Source organism: Centrocercus urophasianus, unplaced genomic scaffold, assembly GCF_019232065.1.
Source record: "Centrocercus urophasianus isolate 14NV4802_14NV808 unplaced genomic scaffold, USGS_Curo_1.0 seq_18, whole genome shotgun sequence".
Lineage (NCBI taxonomy): Eukaryota > Metazoa > Chordata > Aves > Galliformes > Phasianidae > Centrocercus > Centrocercus urophasianus.
In genome coordinates, this window is record NW_024884733.1 from 8,701,321 (window position 1) to 8,718,252 (window position 16,932).

At 36.2% G+C, this 16,932-nt stretch overlaps 1 long non-coding RNA gene across 2 annotated transcripts in view; it reads left to right on the forward strand.

Annotated features, from left to right (window-relative positions):
* LOC122161028 overlaps positions 1 to 16,932 on the forward strand; it is a 256,600-nt gene that overhangs the window by 125,193 nt on the left and 114,475 nt on the right. For both annotated transcript variants that reach the window (XR_006169046.1, XR_006169049.1), the window contains exon 3: positions 15,358 to 15,449. This is a non-coding gene — a long non-coding RNA (uncharacterized LOC122161028). The remainder of the gene's footprint in view (positions 1 to 15,357; positions 15,450 to 16,932) is intronic.

Here is a 16,932-nt window from a genome sequence, read left to right on the forward strand (position 1 = left end):
TGTATTCTAAATGATACTTCCTGTAAGTCTTGTTTAAAGAAGAAAATACTTACTAATCATACTGAAAAAATACCTCCCGTTATGCACTGAAAATTTCTCACCGTGTTCTCAGGTCTCATTTCTTTAGAATTTTGCTCAATTTTAGACTGTGATATAGGGGTAAAATGAGTAAATACCCAAACTGGAATCACCTTCAGGCCAGGACTCCAAGGCCTCTGGGTTCTACAGCAGGTGCTCAGTGCACTCAAGTTGTGCAAGTGAGCCATAGTTTTGTAGTGGTGAGCGGAGGGCTGGCCTGCGTTCAGCCTTGTGCAGTGTTTCTGTGTGTTAAGACACAGGCACAGGGATGTGCCAAGGGAGGAAAGTGAAGCTTTGGTTGCTGAGATGTGACACATTTTAGAGAAATGCTCCCTGCCTGCAGCAAGTTGCTTTTGGTATGTTCTGTCCTCTTTCCCACCCTGCGGGTAGGCTGGACATGAGGCGTTTTGGGTTGTGGGCATTATAACCATGAGATGTGAGACTACAGAGAAATGGAGGAAGAGTGCTTCTCCTGTATGTTGATGAAGGTCAAAGCCAATCCACGTTTAACATCAGCAGCTATTTCCTTTTATGGTGAAATGAAAGAAAGAAAAGAATGCAAGATCTTTTACATCCTTAGGACAGTCTCCTCGTTAAACATTTTTCCACAGTAGTCTTGGTATAAAAAGCTAAAACAAAATGTCTTCTGCAAATTTGAGATATTTAAGCATTTGCCTTTCTGAATATATTTGAGATAAGCCTGTTACTAAATAATGCTTGACCTAAATAAGTTACTGAGGTGGTTATTAATCATGTATATGTTAATAATCTTCGCATGTTTTAATTGATACTTTTCCTCTTTGAGAGTATTATTAGCCTGGTTTCAGTCTTTCTAAGCTACTCATAACTTCAATAAAAAATATGGTAAGGATACATATTCGGCCTTTATTTAACAATATCTTTATAGAGTTAACTCTGAAGTTGAGCAAATTTTTCTAGCTGATGCTTTTCATTACTCTCTGTGATGCTTCAACATGCAATGAGAATCCAGTGGGGCTTGGCAGCACAGGGCTCTGTGAAAAGCCTCTCTTCTTACTTGTACCTGTGCAGACTAGAACAAAACAAAAGCAGATTGTTTGAATACTTCTAATTCTGGTAATCTGAACACATCCATAAGAAGAAGTTTGTTGCACCTTTGGTCATCAAAACCTGTTTATTATGTGATGTATGTCCCCTGTTATCTAGTTCTTATTACTTCAGATATTCAACTTGAGTGATCTGTGAATTCCCATAAATGATTTAAAGAATTTGATATAAGCTGAAAGAAGTTAAATGGCTAATTTTAAGCATAGATAATTGAGTGACCCACTTCCTTTTTGCTTCTGATGCTCAAAGAGGCTTAATTTCAGTTTCTGATGGATGTGTTGCTTTTTTATTCAGCTGTCCTAATCCCAGCCTTATATAAACCTCAGCTTTGGTGCATTTTTAAGCAAAAGACTGAGACAGGAATTTCTGTCTCTGTGTTCTCAGAGTGAATGTGGTTAGGTAGCCTGAAAATAATGAACCAGGCTTAGTGATGTTCCTCAGGCCTGAAGAAGATAAAGCATCCCGCAAAAGTGTGAAGGGGAAGTATTCCTACCACACTGTGGCAGAAGGCGGTGGAGTTGCCAGTTAATAAAGTTACTTTTTTACTCAAATCAGTTCAGACTTGCATTTTGATGTTATAGTTCCCAGACTTTAATCCTATCAGCTCTAATACAAATTACAATATAACTAAATGGTTTTACATTCAGACAGGTATTTTCTTTATCATGATCTTAAACAATTAGCCTCTTAATGATAGTGAAAAGAACAGTAGTACCATTCTCTCATCCTTGCCTTAAATAATATTATGTCTGCTCCATGCCAGCTCGGAAACTTGGTAAACCCAAGAGCCTAAAAAGTCAGCTCCAAATTCAGATTTCTGCATTGTGAGATACACTCTCCATCTTGGATTTCTGCTCACCACTCTAGAAACAAAGGCCAAATGCTAAGATTTGAATGGGATTTGACTCAGACATAGTTCAGCTCTATTTGCATGCTACGCTGTGACTGCTTTCCAGTTCCAAGAACAATGATTCTTGAGTTTTGACAGAAATAGTTTTGAAGCACAGTTGTAGGTAGTATAGATTTACTGTGGTTGAGTGAATTTTATAGGATTTCTACACGTCGCCACATTTGAAGTTATGCCATCCAAAATGTGTTTCACCCAAACAAGATCTTCAGTGAGCAACAGTCAGTTTTATGGATCCTGTGAATCCTGTGGATTAATATCCCATATCATTAAATTCCTTTTACCCTTATCTCCTCCTCTTTTCCTCCAATTTTCTTGCTGTTTTGTTGTTATCCTTGGCCACTTTGCTATGCTGCCAGGTGACCCCATGAGTCTTAATCTCACTGAGCTGGAAATAATTCTGCATAATTATTAATGTGCTTGATAACTACAGGCATTATGTAAGTGATAGCAAAAGTTTACATCTTAAGAGTTTTTCACATGTATAAATACCAACAAACCTGAAATACTCATTTACTTGTTTGTTTGTTTATTTATTTACTTAATTACTTCTTACCCCCTTCAACGCCCCCCCCCCCCCCCCAGTCTTTGGACATTAATTCAGTAGCTCTAGATAGGAAATTATTGTTGTTCTGAGCAAACAAATTAGAATACTGAAAACTGAAAACACTGGAAAACTACATAGCATTTAGCTCAGTGCAGCACCTACAAGTAATGACTGCTTAAAAAAATGTCTGTTTGCTGGGTATGGCATTGAGGTAGATAACATATTCCTTTACTGAAAGGAAGAGGAAAAGCTTTAAGAGAAAAACACTGACTCTTTTTCAGCCTCAGTACACTTTTACAATGCTTTCTCCTGCTTTAATGTAGCCACAAAACAATGGAATTTTATCCTGTATCTCAATCTTGCTCTCAGGTTGGAGAGATGTCCTGGAAATCTTAAAGCTTTCTTCAGAAAGTTGACCTGGGATTCTTATGCATGAACACTTTTCCAGGCTGCCTTACAGTGCACTTTTTGATTGCTGATTTTTTTTTTCCACTGGTTAAATTCAGATAGTTTTTTTTTTCCCTTTTTCCCTAAGTTGATTCAGTTCATATATGAATTGAGATATCTAATTCACCCCCCCAAGGTGATAAGTTTTAATAATGTCAGGTAACAGTAGAAGAGTGGCAAAAACCACAGACCTTTGAGGAAAAACAAACAAAAACGTTGTCTTCAGTGGAAAGATTCTTCACTATCACCACATTATAAAAACAATTGCATTATTCTAGTATGTATTCTCTCTTTTTCCCCTGGGGCTTTGTGATTATATATACATTTTTTTTCTCTGATACTTAAATTTAGCTCTGAATGAAGCACAGTAGCTCAGTAGAACACCACACATTAAAATCCACACTGAATTTCACATGACAAGCTTTACATTTGGAGAGGGCTTGGGGGCTATAGTTTTAACAGTCATCTCACTCGCATTTAGGTTGAACATAGTTTGATGCATGTCTAGGAAATTTGTGTTTTGCTTGCACAGGGGATGATTCAAGTCTACAGCTGTCGCAAACACTATGCAGGGCCTAGTTCATGAATGAGCTGTCAGTTGCTACATTCCCACAATAAGAGCAAATTAGAATCACAAAAAGGAATTGGCATGAACCATAACATGAGAATTTTAAGTTCTATCTTTTTTTTTTTTTAATTAGTATTGAATTTGGATGAGGATTCTCCTTTAACATTAGGATACATACTGCAGTCTTAACTTGTTTTACTTCAGCTGAATCTCTGTAAAGCACACCTCATCTATGAATATTGTATACAACATGTGAAGAGTAATACTTACTCTTAAAAATATTATAAGTCATCTACAGTGCTGTGAAAATAACTGTAATGAGAAAAACATGCTCTCGCCTAATCATGCTGTTCTCCCAGCATTTATGTCATCAATCTACCATGTAAGGGAAGTACCAAGAAATACCATGTAAGGAAATTGCCCCTTCATAGCTAAAATGAGAATTCCTCAAGAATGTAGGAAAAAAAACAACAGACCTTTATGAAAGCATCTGATGTTATCTCCTAAGGCAAGGATAATAATGCCAAACACGGAGTGAATTTGTTGCAGATTTGGTTGCTTCATTCTTCTGTGTGCAGGACTTTTTGCACATTTGGTCACAATACAATATTATACATTTATTTCCAGAATTTTCCTGTTATAGCACTTTGGATGGCCAAGTGACATTTCTAGTCTTTTTCCAAGCATGAAAATAAGCACAGAGTGCTCAGTGGTATGGAAGTGCTGATGCACTGAATTTTTTTAAAAGCAAATATCTAATCCAACTGTATGTATTATTATCCAGACAGTAGAGATTGTTATGGGTATTATTCAGATAAATATGAACCAGAGATAAATAGATATACATAACATAAAACTAATTAAGTAAATATTTGCTGAAATGTCAGAATTGGTAATTATTTGATACGAGAAAATATTGTACTGGATTAGATGCCTATTATTTATACAGAAGTGAATGGACTATAGAGAATAGCAGAAGGAGTGTATTTAATATTAGTGTTCCTGACACCTTTTGAAGTCCTCTTATTGGAGAGCCATTGCCCCAAAAGTAAATTATTCTTAAGAGAGAGATCTGAATTATAGAAAAACTCCACATCAGAAGGTTAGGTCAGCTGAACACCATCACAGGAAATGTGAATATATTTGTGCAAATAAGCTAAAGGTCACAGGTATGTGGAAGTCCTGAGAAGCATGTGATAGCAAGATCTCTGTTAGTTTCAAATGAGCATCTGATTTTATGAGTTTCATTGTAGTATTGCTAGTGTGGTCCCTGATCTATTTTCCATCTTAACTTTGATTTAAATTCTACAGTTACTTGCTGTTTCAGTTTCCAAGTACAAAGAAAAATGAAACATTCTTTAGATTTACAAACAAGAATAAGAGCTTTTATTTAGATACACTTCTTTCCAAGCACCCTTCTGTGCTTTTTCTGCTGGTTCCCCTGCACTAACACTTTAAAGTGAACAAAACTTGCCACAACAGCCAAAATAAATGTTAATCAACGCTTGGTGTGCTTTTCAGCTGCTACTTTTTATTTCCTGATGTTACCTCCTGTGGCTTGCAGAAACTCAGAGGAAATCTGTATTTTCAGTTGTCATTTATGCAAATATGAATGTTCCATCAATTCTGTCATAAACATTAAACCTAGAGCCACAGTGTACCTCCGTTGATTATCTTTTACAGTAAGGATGAGACAAGGAAACCTTTTAATTTTAAAAGGATGAGATTTTTCATTCCTACAGTTCATTTCTACATGCTCTTTCAGTATTGCTGTGTGTGAAGTATGTTCATTACCACTTACACTTATCTGTGATAGTACTGTTAGATGGCCATGTCATTATGCTTTATTACTAAATCCTAATTTCTAATCTGGATTCATAGCATCAGCATGAATCCAGTTCCCCCATTTCCTTCCTTTTTCTGTCACTTGAATAAAAATCTCCACCCTTAGCTTGAACTTCCAGCAGTGATCAATTTCCCTGACAGCCTCTTCAGGAAGCCTCTGAAGCCTGCCAGGGCTTCAGAGGTACAGCGGTAGCTCCTCATTTTATGAACACACCTTTTTCTTTCATGCTCAAATGTTATTCGACATCCCTGTGAGACTACAGGCACGCATGCTGTACCGCACGTGCTTGGGTTGTTGCTGGGTCAGATCTCAAGGGATGCACATGCTCTAGTTTATACTAACTTCGGTAAGAACAGTTAAATACTGGTCTGATAATTATCAGTGCAACATAAGAACTACAATGCAATTCTTAATAATCTGTTTGGGTTTTTTTGTGCAAGAAAGTGCCATCTGTAGCCATTCCTAAATATGGTATGTTGTATGGGGATTATTATATGGCATAGATATTTAAAATCACAAATTACCGTATTGAAATAAATTAATCTGCATTGTAATGAGCTTGCGTATTTCAGAAATGAGTTTTTTCATACCGTATGTGAAGTACATGTCATCACACATTGCCCAGCATAGTATTTGCTAAAGACCACTAGGATACAAGCTGTATGCCCTGAAACATCCATCAAAAAAAACTTCTGGTAAACGAGGTATCACTGCTACAAACAAGCCCAAGGAATTGTTTGAGACAATTAAAGCTGCACCACAATAGCTCCTTCGTGTATGTAACTTCACTTCCAGTTCAGTAGTCTCTGTGTGCAGATCACTCAAGTGCTCTTATCTAGTTTTCTCCAAGCTTGTTCTGACAAGTTGGAATAGTGGTGGTTTGTTCTGAGGCAGTCAGTCTTCCTAACAATGCGAAGAATTAGGCTTTTGTCAGTGCATACCGAGCGCAACAAAGGCGCTGTTCTGCACAGCGACCTTCGGTGGCTGTTTTTCTGCAGAACTGATGACTACATTTCCAAATTGTGAAAACTTAACACTGCTAGCATGGCTGCAGCTTGGTTTTTTTCTCATGCAGTCAGTGCCAAGAAAGCTCACAGTTTAAGTCGGTGCTGTTTTAGAAGAGATCATTTTATTGATATGTGTGTTGTTGGTTTCTGAATGCTACCAATCTTGCTTTCTGGGTTTATGCAGTCATACTTAGTTTTATTTGCTATTTAGGAAACTGACATATAATTTCACGAAACTTTGTAAGATATTTAACAAATGCTTCTCATCATGGTTCATTCTTAATTTTAAAACCTCCATAATTTATATTTTAGAATTCAGAGATAACTACAGTGAAATTATAGTTGATCATAGTAATAGCTACTGAGATTTGACTCGTTTCATTCATCTTTAATGTAATATTTAATTTTTTAAATTACATAGATACATTTTTGCTATCAAAATAAAATATACATATATATTTAAATTTTCTAGATTTCTATTATTGCACAAATATATGTGCTTATATCAGAAAGTGATACTAGTCCATTTATAATGGAAAATTTGAGTGATTTTACTTAAAGATGTAGGAAATTCTCTGTTCCTGGAAGATTTTTACCTTTCTAACAGACCTACTATGGCTCAAGGAGGACTGTTAGGTGTAACGTTCATATTATGTGGATTAACTGTTTATGCAGTAATATGTGCATGAAAAAAATTTTTGAATAGTCGCAACATAGTCTTCAAGTCAATAGTTCCTTATATATTGAAGATGTATAATGTGTAAATATTATGCAGGAAGATGGAAAGACAGGGTAGTTGTATGGAAAAGAAGGATAAATCTGTTTTGATGGTACAAATTTCAGTTAGAAAATGCATTTTAACATTGAGTCAGTATTTTTATTTCATCTTTGTTAGCATTTCTTTTTACTTGCATTGTATTCACGTTAGAAATTCTTACTTCTTAAGCTTCGTCTTCAGTGTGAATTACCTTTAAGCTTTTTAGTTGATGCCTACTCCTTGCTAGAAAACACCATTCACAGTGTCCACGCATACAATATGTAGCTCTTAAAACGTACTGTAGATACCCTAATACATCTTCCAATACGCGAGCACTTCAGCAGTTAAAACATCACCTTCACTGTATTACCCGGGCTGTTGTCCCAAAATAGCTTATTTGAGCCCAGTCCTCAATGCCGAACGTATATTTTTTGTATCTTATATCTAAACTGCACAAAAAGAGGCTTCTTCAAATTCTCTTTGGTATATCAGGAGATAACAACAACAAAAATATATACAAATTGTCAACATTTCTTCATTGCTTTTAGTTTATTATCATTATTTGAGTTGATCAAATGGATTTGAATTTTTGAATTCTTCCATCTGGGGAACACACATAATCCCTATCAGTCCTATTGCTCCTGCTGTCTCTTGACTAAAGCACTAACTTGAATGTAACCTTCACTTAGAAACTTTCTATCTTTAACTTAATTTGGATTTTGGCTCAGCAAAACCTTTTCTATGAGCTAGCTCAATTTGATATTTAATTTGTCAAGATTTAGAAGTTAAATCTAGATTTAGAGTAGATTATACTATGCCAGAGGGAGTACTTAAATTCTCCAGGAGTTATTATAGTCTCCCTTCTTCCACCTCTTCTGTGGAGGCTTAAACTTAGTGCTGAGTTAGACAGAGAAATGTTCCCCTCTGAAGAAGAGTAATCTTTTTCTAAGAACTGAATGGAGAATTTCATTAGAAAATGAAAAACAACATTGCATCATTCTGTTCCTCTCCTGTAACACTTCTTCCTAGGGCTGGTTTCTCCCACGGTTTTCATACTCTATCTCCCATGGAGTGGGATGCACAGTTAAGAAGGACTTGTGAGCTTAGTGACTTCTGTGTGAGTCCAGATGTAATGCAGAGGCGATCAGGCAGCTACTCAGAGGTATCTTTGTTGCAGCAGCATCTGATTTTTTAGTGTGAAGACGTTGCTGTAACCTAGAGCCAGTGTCTGGGTAGATGTTTGGGAGCACAAAGCACAGTGACTGATGTAAGGGCTTCTAGAGGTTGCAGCGCAGAGCAATTTGAGATGAACAAGAGGAACATGGGTTGCCCCTAGATTTGCCGGAGCTTGATTTTATGTGTGTACAAGCTTTCCTCCTAATGACAAGGTGTTGAAGGAGGGGGTTTTAGTAGTGCTTTAGTATCTTTTGCCCAGGCATATGGTGAGTAACCTCCAAATGGATGTAAATGATCTGTTCTTTCCTTTGATGTGACTCCACTGAACACATAGCACAGATTAAAAGCTCTCTACAGTTTATAATAAAATTACTAGGCAAAATTAGAAACCCTCTGGACATACTCAGATCCTTCAAAACTTGCCAAGTGTGTTTAACTGTTCCTGTCTTCATTTACTACAGTGTAAGCTGCAAGCAAACCCAGGGCCTCCCTTCTGTTGTATGACAAACTGTCTCTCTGAGTATCGTATGACTGCAAGACAAGAGGATTATATCTTCTGTTTTGTTGCTTTTATGTATGCACAAAACATGTTCCTTCTTGTTACTTCCCATTTTCTATCTCTAGTGCCTGCTTTAGTGAGCTATTTCAAGTCAATACAGAGTTTACTGGCTGGTCAGTCATCAGTGGAAATGGCATTTGAAATGTGGTTTCAGAGGTAATTCTCAGTAGGAAAGGTTAATCTGTAGTCACAGAAAATGGCACTTAATGGGAATGAAACAGAGAAATTCTTAGGATTTCCAGACAGTCAAATAATCTCCTGGAAAAAAGATTAAAAAAAAAAAAAAAAAAAAAAAAGAAAAAGAAATAGACCAGTGATTTTGATTTTTGTAGTAAATTTATTATCAAACACCAGCTCCTTTCTATCCCAAGTAAAAATTTGATCATTGGCATGTGCTTATTTAATTTAATCTGTATTCACATGGTGAATATAATGCCTCTTTCTGAAAGATGGTGTATCATTAACATACCACACTTTGCAAACAGGTTGTATTGTGTGGAATATCAAAGACGGAAACATGTTTTCTATCAGTCATATTGGTCCATTTCATGATGGCACAGGCTCAGGTCGCGCTACTGGATAAGTGTTGGCAGGGTGCTAGCCTTGAGGTAGCTGTATACCAACACAAGGCTCCCTATCTCTGATTTGTAACTGTTGAAAACATAGTGTAATAGGTAGAGAGAGTTCTGAAATAAAACCAGAAGTGTAGTCTTTTCATTCTTCAGACATGGTAATGGGTAGGTGTAGCACTACTAATGGGAAAGTGAAATTTGAGGGAGTAGTGGAATTACCGAGCCCATTTAAAAGCTGTTCGTCATAATGCTTACAAGGCTTTATTTTAAGGATGTATTTTATTAGACGTAGTGTTTGTATGCAGTCTGACAAAGTATAAAAACTGTGAATGCAAACATTTATCTAAATATCTGTTTTGTAATCCTCTTGTGCAATATAAACGCATAATACGTCCATGTTTTTAATTACAGTGACCATACTAATTCCTCCATGCTATATATATCCTTCCTCACTTAAAAATACGACTGTCCATATGTGGTGATCAGTTAAGGAACAACATGTGGCAGGGTGCATGATGTTTCAATTAGATAGTGCAAGCATATTAATTATCTACAAGAAAAGCTAAAATCTGAAAGGGCGGTATGTCTGCTAACATTTCATCTTTTTGCTTTTATTTTCTTTTTTTTGTTAAAAGTTAATTATTACATTTTTCTTTACTAAAAAAACTTAGTGAAATTTGGTTGCTGAAAATAAATTAGTTTTAATATGGAAAATGCACTTTTTAAATTGAATAGGAATTTTCTTAAAAAAATCCAGATTCTTACTTGATGGTTGTGGTTAAGACATTTTATTTTAATGAGCCAAACTTCATAGTTATTTTTCAAATGCAGACTCATAAGACCATTCCTGGTCTTTCTTTCTATTTTCTTTCATTGTTTCTAGTTGATAATTTATGTTAACTGCGTTGCTTTGTTCCTCCCTTTGGAATTACAATATAACCATAGATTCCTGATAGAATTCTCTGGTCAAGCATAAGATTAGATCATTGCCATTTAGCACTTTGATTAATTGCTGAAGTTTCTAACCAAGTCTTCCTGAGATGGCTAACACCTAAAGAAATAGGTCTCTGAACATGTTCTTCGTGATATTTGGGGCCTCGCTGACATACAAGGAAACCTCTCATTGTCATGCCTCTATGCAGTGTTGTGGAGAGTCGTCCTGTTTTTCTGCAACATCCATGACCATTTGGTCAGCTCAGTTGCCCAAGGGGAAAGGCAGCGGCTGTTTGTTCCCAGCAGGATAGCTGTTGGATGAGGATCAGATTAACAACCTGAGCTAGTTTTATTGGAACAAAATTAGTAGGAAACACCCTGAGAGATAGATGTGAGGATTATATGGAGCAAAAGCAAAATTAAAAAAAGCCAGGTGCTCCTGAAGTCCTAAGAGCTTAACTAACCATCTGCTGAGAAATGTAATGTCAGTACTTCCAGGCTAGCAATTGGATCGTGCCAACAACCACATGTGCTGTGTTTTGTGCAGATGTGGGACGTTTTAACTTCTCTGGAAATGCACAACAAAAGATTTGTCATATGTGCACCTGGAAAATTTTTAATTTACTGCTTAATTGGTGTGGAATTTGCCTGAGAAATAATACTAAGGCACATCTATGTAGGCACAGACACAGGACCTATCTCTAACAGGGCACTGCATAGTGCAGTGCTTGTAAAAACCCTTGAGAATTTTACCTCTTCCAGGGGCTGCAAAAAGCATTCACTGTCACCACGCTGTCTTCCAGAAGTGAAGTCTCAGTGTGTTCACACTACAGTTTGTATTCTCCTGTTTCTTTGCCTTTTTTTTTTTTTTACTTCTGTGTGGCCACTGTACCAACCTGACATCTGGGTTTCCAGCTGAGAGCAGCTCCGGGGATGACATGCTCCCCCAGGTGCCGCCGCTGACAGCAAGCGGCAGCTCTGGCACAGGGCAAGGGCTCCAGCTGGCTGCAGCCATGCGCCTTCCCTCTGCCTTATGGTGAGACAACAGCAGATGAACCTCTCCATGCACCAGCTCGTGTTTTGTCTGATTTTGTTCCTACACCCTCTGATATATATATATTTTTTATCAGCCCAGTAAATTCTTTCTGTATTAACTTACTGAAAGCTTCGGTCCTCGTGCTGTTTTGACGGTAAAAAATGGACCGTTGTCTCTGATCCTTGAGGGATAAGAGAGGTGCTTTAGCATTGATTGAATGGTACCTGCTTGCACTGGAGCTACAGGTCACCTTTTTGTTCAGCTTCTGACTCAAAAAGATACTGGCTCTTAATAACCTGGCTTCAATTTTGACTTAAAAAGAGGAAAAAATGTGCCAAAGCTCACCTTTTTTCTTCTAAATGCGAGGTCAGAAAGTGCCTTTGCTGCCATGACTGCTTTTGGAGAATTCTTTTCAGTTCATGGCTGACTACTCAAGGCCAAGGGACAGAAGAGATAGCTTTCACTAGTTTATCTGCTGTGATTTTGGTGCATGTTTGCATATACTGTAATAAAACTTGTCTTTCCTCAATTCAGTTTGAGGTGATAACAATAAAGATTTTTTAACAGATAATTACATTTCTGAAACCTTTAGAAAATTGTATTGGAATTTTTACTTGGGTAGATTACTTAGCTGTATTTGTTTGGTTAAAAATTATCCATCATAGGAAATGAGAGTGTTGGTATTTGTGGGAATGGGATTGACAATAACACAATAAAATGATATCTAGAGGCTTTGTCCATGTTTTGGAAATATCAATTCCTTGAATAGACTTCTGCTTTGTTCTATCTGTTTTTCCTATTACCTGCTGTCAACACAAAATACTGTACTGCTGCATATTGATCAGACTTCAGAGCAACAGCAGCTTTGCAGCTTGGCCTTTGTTTTCGGTATGTTTTCATTCTGATCTGTAGCTTTAGGAACAGAATTTTACAAGAAATGTGACTGTCAGTGTGATTTTGTAGCCCATTTCTGAAAGCAACTAGTTATATCTGAAGGTCCTGAGAATGAATGCAATGTACTAAATCCAAACACACTGAAGGCCTGATTAGCTAATGCTGATTGTACAAAGTTCACACTGGTATTCAAAGTATAGGAGTTATTCTAAAGTGTGATATGGGACTGCACACTGTCTGGTTGATGGTTAATGGCATTTATTTGCAGGAGGATAAATAAAAGTCAAACTTCAGATACATTCTTAATTTCTGTGTATTTTATATACACATGGTGTCAGTTACATATTGGATCTGTCTGATAACTCATGAGATGACTAAAAATAAGTCGTAAAATGTCTGCAATTACAGTATTTAACAGGAGTTTGAAATATTGTTAGCACTAGAGAGGTGGTATTTCTAGAAGATGCAGTGGTTTAACGCTTGTCTTCTAAAAGCTTCTCACTGAGCATCAGCTGGAATCTGTTTCTTCCAATGAAATTACTTTCTTGTTAATCATAATTGTTTTCTTTGTCAGATGAGTTTATTTGGTTTGCACTGAACTGTATTTGGGATATTACTGTTCAGTTATATTCAAGGCAATAGGCAATAATTAGGCAATAGCAGCTTTAGATGAAAAAAAGTGTTAATTCGAATCTGTTAATTATGAGGTATCTCATATATTAGACATGGTAACAACATTTTCCAGATTCATCTTTCTTTTTTTTTTTTCCCACCTTTTATCTCTCCCTTTAATGCTAAGTCTACTTTATAGTTTTTCTTATTATTCTTACAGCCCCTCAAGCATATCAAGCTAGGATTCTGTCTGATGTGCATTTGTTTGTATTTAAGACATTAACCTGTCTGAGAAGTGAATATGGTGGAGGATTGTATTTCAAAAATATGAATGTATTCCAGCTTTATGAATCAAAGACTTTCTGACAGAGCCTTTACTTGTCAAAATAAAATATGTATTTTAACATTTCTATCTGCATACCCTGACGTATATCCTCTTCCAACCCATATTTAAAATGTCAATTGCCTAACACAAATTGAGAACATCCGTATAAAAAAAAAAGACTTTATCTGTGTGTTTGGAATTATTATGTGGTTTTCACCTTAAAAATGCATACATTAAAAAGACTGCTTAACAGTTACTTTAAGGATGGTATTAATAATCACAAATATTTCTTGAACATTGAAAACTTCACAAGTTCTTTTATTTTAACTGCAGCAAACACTACTACTGTGTTAACAAGTTCACATTTAATCAGCTGTACACTTCTCTATTGTTTAGGGGTCTGTGTGATTCTGTTGTACAAAAGATAAATACAATGGCTTGCTCACAGGTCATAGATAGCCACCCAGCTCTGTCACAATGCATTATATTCCAAAGACTTTATGAAACGGTATGATGTTTGCAAATGTTCTCAGTTGCGTAGGATTGTTTTATCTGTCTGCTGCTGTATTGAGTTAACATATCTCAGGCTCTCATGAGTCTCTTGTCTTCAACTCCAGGCTTTTGAGGAGATTGATTCCTTCTAAAGAAAGATGCTGATGTCTCTTTCTTCAAAGGCCCATGGACATGTGCAGAACAAATGAGCAGAAAGGCATGGGAGAAAACTAAGAGCATTTTGAATTAAATACCAATTGAGTATTAGTATTCATTTTAGCCAATCTGCACGTCTCACTGATTTGGTAGAAAGAACAATGTAGATGAATCTAGGAGCAATAGCACTGGAAAGGATCCTTTCAGATAAAGAAAGAAGTGCTTAAAATCCTAAAACACATAGCAGTGCTTGAAGAGAGGGAAAGCAGATCATTAACTCTGCCTAAAACTTACCTTTTAACCAGTCTGGGAACGTATTTTTTGTTTGTCAAAATGACAGCAGTCAGGTCAGCTCTCTGTAACATTAAAAACAACATAAAGGGAAATAAAGCTTCACTTAGAACAGGCAGCCCTGGACAAGAACTCAAGTGTTCCCTGGCACAGGGGAGACATGAGCTGAGAGGTCCCCTTCTCCCCCATCCTGCAGGCGACAGGCCTGCTACAGGGTGCTGCCTGGAAAGCCTTGCTGCCAGTGCTCCAGAGAAAATGTGTTGTCAGGATAACATGTTGTGTTTATTTGCCAAAGAATACACTTGATCAAAGATCTCTGGGCTTATCTGTCTCCATATTTTTGTCATCAACTATGTGATGTCTGTATTTTCTAGGTCAGTTAGATATTACGCTTATATATGAGCATGTCAAAGGCATGCTTTCACTAATGCATGTTTAATGTGAATGCATCTGAGCTGTTATTCAAATAATGAATATTTCTTACTCTTTAATACATTCTACTTGAATCAGTTTGAAAATTAACATCTCTTATTTTGAAATTATTCATAATCCTGAACATTATCCACAGATATAATAGGTTTAAAAACATAACATCTACGGTTGAGCCTTATACGCTGATGCATGTTTTTCACTAATTAACCCATTTTAGTTTCTTTGTATCACAAGATGCTTTGTATTCATCATTTATATGCTCTATTTAACTCTTTTCAGGCAGGAGACAATATGAATATATACAAGCATGCTCCTGCATATGTTACCCTAGTGAACTGCTCATTGTTTGATGAATGTGGTAGCTGGAAAGCAATTATTGTAACTGAATAGAAAATTCTTATTCTCCTGTTAAAATTATTTTTAAAAATTGCATATTTTCCAGAGCACGTTGCTCCTAAAATTGACAGACTGGCTCTATATGAAATAAAAAAATATATACCGAAACTACCAATTCTTAAATAAAAAACTTTCAAAATCATTATTGGGGTAGTATTTATGATACACTGTGGAAGAGTATAAAGGCCTTAAACAACAGACTGCAGAATCATTGACATCGCTGCTCTATTGTCTCCACAGAACCTCTAAAAGCATGTGTATTCTTGGAAACCTGTTTCACCAATAACATTTGAACCTGAAATGCCAGATTCATATTCCAACAAACTGATTTGGTAAGTAGTTGGTTCTTTCGCATAATTCAGTAAGATTAATTGAATATTTTTAATTGGGATTCTCTGAGCGCTTCGAACAAAATCAAGTATTCCAATAGGAATTTTCCCTCACCACCTTGAAAACAAGATGTTCCTGACATTCAGAACTGCAAATATTTCAGTAATGCTAACTAGTACCTCTGGCAACCAAAATTTGCTCTAATTATTCATAAAGTGAGTAACAATTTTAATGCTCAAGAGGTTTGAATGCCCTGTTCTCAAGTATCCAGTGTACATGTCCTTCATATAGATTTGGTAATCTCAGCCTACCTAGAGAATAACATAAATTTTCCCTGGATGAAACACATAATTGAGTATGATGTGATCTCCAAGAGACTGGAGATTATTGAGGTGATTGTCTCTGTGATCGTTTCTTCTATCATGGACTGAGTGAATAAACTTGTAATTCTCTGAGTACTTAAATTTAATTCTTGACCACTAGAAGAGTCAGAAAAGGGTCAGGAAGGTGGTAAAGGAAACCATGAGGTTGTCTATTACAATGATTTGAGAAATATAGGTAAAAATAGAAAGTCATGTAGGAATAAATTCTCTTCAGTAATGCATCAGAAACATCTGTACCATATACTGTGAGTATAGAACATATCCTGGCTTTTCTTTTGTTCGGTAGCACAAAATGTTCCATAGTGCTTAAGGTACCATGATGACTTTTAGCATGACAGATGTTTACTGAAGTTTTTGGTGTTAAATGATAGTACAGCTAATACTGTGGATCAAGTAATATACTAAAGTGCAGAAATCCTTGGAAGTTTCAAAAATATATTGTTCTATGTGATTCCAAAGTTTTGTTTGAAAGTTTCTGTGCGCTCCACAAATTTGGAGTCAATACACCTGCAGAATAATTGGTTTCAGTATTGAAAATCATAAGCTGAGAATAAATAAGTAGAATATTCATGTGTGGTTTGTCATTTTCTTTTAGAACAACAGACTGGTTTAGGCTGTGCAAAACTATTCTCACTCTTATTTCCTTATATTGTGTGAGGTAAAAACAGTATTATTATATAGTTCATTGTACTAAAAAGGAAAGTTTTAATTTCATTTCTGCTTCTAGCAAAGCCTGTTCTAAAGATTCTGGTAGAAACAAATAGGTATTTATTTGCTTAGAAACAGCATTGCAAGTAGAAAAACAAGTAAAATGTGAATCAATGCCTATGAACAAGTGGGTGAGACTCATAAAAACCCCAAACCTTTATTCCAAAATATTTATTGAGAATGGATATTTAGAAGGCTTAACTCTGCTGCTGGAACAGAAGTTAAAATAATTCCTAAAGCAAGCACAGACTTGACACTTCAAAAAAAAAAAATTGAGAAAATGGAGCAAAGACACTTTATGTTTAGAACAAGTAATTATTGTTTAGGATTTCGCCACAAATTTTATTAATGCCCTGTTACCAAATTTAGCTTGGGGCACGAGCCCATCTTTCAT